At 34.0% G+C, this 4,370-nt stretch overlaps 1 non-coding gene across 1 annotated transcript; it reads right to left on the bottom strand.

The window, feature by feature from the left end:
- Positions 1-1,709: 1,709 nt before the first annotated feature.
- Positions 1,710-1,816, bottom strand: LOC120366124 (U6 spliceosomal RNA). The gene has a single exon (XR_005580874.1). It is a non-coding gene; the product is annotated as a U6 spliceosomal RNA (small nuclear RNA).
- Between the last annotated feature and the right edge of the window lie 2,554 nt (positions 1,817-4,370).

Raw genomic sequence — 4,370 nt, 5'->3', positions numbered from 1 at the left:
TGCATTGTCTGATGAACAGAAAAAAAATGTCCTTTCTAAATACCATTCCTCCTTTCAAACAAGTAGTAGCATTTCATCTTCACTATATGACTAAGGCAAAAACTTGTATAGGTTACGGTCATCAATCAAAGTACCTGTTAAAAAGTTCTTTCTATTTTAACTACTCTAGAAATTCTCATTTAGGGGATTCAGTTCACTGAGCCAGATCAATCCATACTAATGCAGCTATCATGACCTTTATCTTTATTTTCCTCTTTCAAAAATGCAATATAAACATAAATAAAAGCAAAACCAATTCCCATAAAGCTAACTGTCTTTCTGGTTTGGTTTCTTGTCATTGTTGATTTTGTTCTGTGGTGTGTGTGTGTGTGTGTGTGTGTGTGTGTGCGCGCTTGTGTGCATGTGAGTGTTTGGCAGTGTTATTGAGTACCTTTAATCCAAAATGCTTAGGTCTACAAGTGTTTTGGACTTCAAATTTCTTTGGATTTTGAAGTCTTTGCTTTATACTGGTGGAATATCCCAAATCCAAAAATCAGAAATGCTCCAATGAACATTTTCTTTGAATGACATGTCAGTGCCCAAAAAGTTTCAGATTTTGGAGCATTTAGGATTTGGGATGCTCAGCCCATAATTTAAATATTCTTAAGTTATTTTTTTGTAGTAGATACAATAACATTTTGTCCATATTTTGCTTATAGGACTGAAACACCTATATCAAGGCATCATGGTTGGCGGGGTGGGGATATACTGGTGGTTGAGGCACTCTCATCTAAGTCTCTCTCCAGGAAGGGGGCCAAAGTGCCCTGCCTAAGACCTGTTTTTCCCAGAGGAAAGCATATATCCAAAGACTAGTATATAAAGGTAGAAAGTTTGACTGCTTTGTCTCAAAGATGGCATGCACTGAAGGGCTATGCCAGCCCCAGAGCCAAGGACTTTGTTGCTTCTAATTGCAATTCAGCTCCTTCTACCCAATTCTACTTCAATCATTTCCCAACAATTGTTTATCCTGAGAGGTTCAATATCTTAGTAAACCTAGGAAACCAACCGAAGACAGAAAGCATGAAAACATTCTTTCAATGGTAGTATAGAAAATTATGAAATTATTTTCAAATGACACACCATCATTTCTTTTTCTCAGGCAAAAAAGATTACCTAAAGCGTAGCTTATTGCCTTACATAGGGACTAAGATTCAAGAAATGTAAGGACAGTGAGTAAAATGATGTGAGATATAATGTATGACTATTAGAACAATCATTAACTGTCTGGTAAAGATTAAAATATACTTTCCTCTATCTCTTACTTCTATAGCAAACCACCTCATAAATGGCGTCTGCAGTCCATCATAATGTAAATGAAATATCTTATTTTCTACCCCCTGCCTATTCCAGGTTTATAAAACCTTTCTTTTATGGCTCCATCATTTTTCACCTATATTGAGTAATATCCTCTATTGCCTCCTCCCTTCCAGCTATGCTTACCTATATCACCAGTTCATCACCTAAATTACAAATACAAATATGTCACTCCCTCACCTTCAATAGCTCCCTATTACTCACAAGAAAAATTTCATCTTTTATCTTAATACTATATGGCATACAGGGTGAATGTAGTCTACATTTATTGCTTTAACCCTGCAAAAACTAGAAGTGGCAATAGTTATTTTAATACAAGGGTTATTTGTACAACAGGGATTATTTCTAACTTTTTTTTTAATATGAAATGCTTCACGAATTTCCGTGTCATCCTTGTGCAGGGGCCATGCTAATCTTCTCTGTATTGTTCCAATTTTAGTATATGTGCTGCCGAAGCGAGCACTAGTTCTAATTCTAATTTATCAAAACTTTTTAATAAAGTTCTCTATTCTTCAAAAAAAATTGATTCAATTACAATCATTACAAACAAAGCATAAGTAAGAATTTAAAAGTAGTATGGAAAAGATAATTAGTTCCAATGAATAATGAATGCATTTTCACTATATTATCTTTATAGGCAGTTCATATTTCATAAAATGAAGGATGTTAAGATATTGGAATTAGAATCACTAAACTGCATTGTCTTATGGAAGTAACATTGGAGCTTTACTTTTATTTAGATGTCAGCATGATTAACAATTAACAACAGTTGAGAATGAATGTTCACAGACTTAATTTGACTACCAACCTGCTTATTAATGGACTATTAATCAAAAAGTATTTTCAAATTACAACATATATATATATATATTTAGCTGGAACATACAAACACATATATACACACATATATGCTTTAATGCAAACATCCATATAACATTTTCTTGCATGACAAAATGTGTCAACAGAAAATTATATCTTTTGAATTTAATTCATGACAATTCAGAGTAGCTAATTATATGGCATTCTGTTAGCTAGGCATTCATATTATAAACTTGTCATGAGAAGCATTGTTCTGTGTAGTATATAAAATTAAGATAAAAGTTACACATCTAAAAACAATATATAATCTTTTAAAGGGTTATAATAAAATTCTAAAATTTATAATATAGAAACCTACAGATAAGTATTTGCTCAAAGGAAGAGCTCAGTGTTTATTAAAACGTGTAGTTAAAACTTCAAACATATTTTTTGAAGTAATAAATAGTATGTATTATATTAAAAATTATTCATGGAATTTATGATATTGCAACATGCTTTCATTCATGAGGACCATTTTTTGAGAAACACTAATTTCATATTTGCTTTGTCCACATAAGTGATACCATGCATTCATTTTTTAAACAATTTTTATTGAGGTATAATTGAAATATAAAGAACTGCATATATTTAATGTATCCAATTTGATTAGCTTGGACACATGCATGCAACTGTGATACCATCTCCACAATTAAGGTAACTGACATATCCAATACCTTCCAAATGTCATGGTGTCCTTTTTGTTTCTTTTCTGTTTTTTTGTTTTACTTCTTTGCATATAATAAGAACACATAACATAAGATCTACCCTCTTAAGAAATTTTAAAGTGCACAATACCATATTGTTAACTATAGGCACATGGTGTGCAGCAGATCTTGAGGACTTATTCATCTCACATAACTAAAACTTGATACCCATTGAACAACTCCCCATTTCCCTGACCCCTGTCATCTGGAAACCACTGCTGAATTCTTTGACTCTATGAATTTAACTATTATAGATAATTCATATAAGTGGAATCATGCAGTATTTGTCCTTCTGTAACTGGCTTATTTCATTTTTCAGAATGTCCTACATGTTTATTAATGTTGTTACAAATGACAGTATTTCCTTCTTTTGAAGGCTAATACTCCATTTTATGTATAGACCATGTTTTCTTTATCCATTCATTCATCCTAGAAACTTGCGTTGTTTTCATGTCTTAGCTATTGTGAATAACACTGCAATCAATGTGGGAATGCAGTTATCTCCTCATGATATAAATTTTAATTATTTTGAATACATATCCAGAAGTAGAATTGCTAGATTGATATGGTTTGCTGCGTCCTCACACAAATCTCATCTTGAATTCTCATGTGTTGTGGGAGGGACTTGGTAGGAGGTACTTGAATCATGGGGGCAGGTCTTTCCTGTAAGTCTCATGAGAATTGATAGGATTATAAGGGAGAGTTTCCCTGCACAAGCTCTCTTGTTATCTGTTTCCATCCAAGTAAGATACGACTTGCTCCTCCTTACCTTCCGCCATTATTGTGAGGCCTATCCAGCCATGTGAAACTGTAAGCCCAGTCCAGTTAAACATCTTTCTTTTGTAAACTGTCCAGTCTCAGGTATAGACTGAAACATTAGCTCATATGATAATTCTATTCTTAATTTTTTGAGGAATCTCTATACTATTTTCCATAGTGACTACACCATTTCCATTTTTAACTAACAGTTTACAAGGGTTCTAATTTCTCCACATCCTCTCTGTGATGGTTAATTTTAGGTGTGAACTTGACTGGATAAAGAAATATCTAGAGAACTGATAAAGCATTACATCTGGGTGTGTATATCAGTGTTTTCATAGGAGATTGGCATGTGTGTCAGTAGCCTGAGTGGGGAAGACTCACCTTCAATGTGAGTAGACACCATCAAAATGGGTGGGATCCTGGATAGAACAGAAAAGGAGAAAAGGATTTTATCTCTCTTCCTCTTTCCTTCAACATTCTACTCCTTCTCCCCTTATACATTAGAACTCTAGTTTTTCTTGCTTTGGAATTCCAGGACTCACATGGCATCCCCCTAGATTGAGAATTATACCTTGTCTTACCTGATTCTGAGGCTTTTGGACATGGAGGCATCCTATCAGTGCCTGAGTCTCCAACTCATAGACAGCCTTTCATGGCACTTCTCAGCCTCCCTAATCATGTGAGCCAATTCCC

This window comes from Saimiri boliviensis, chromosome 11, assembly GCF_048565385.1.
Source record: "Saimiri boliviensis isolate mSaiBol1 chromosome 11, mSaiBol1.pri, whole genome shotgun sequence".
Classification (NCBI taxonomy): Eukaryota; Metazoa; Chordata; class Mammalia; order Primates; family Cebidae; genus Saimiri; species Saimiri boliviensis.
Note: the sequence above shows the minus strand (reverse complement) of the source record. Positions and strands in the feature narration are given on the sequence as shown.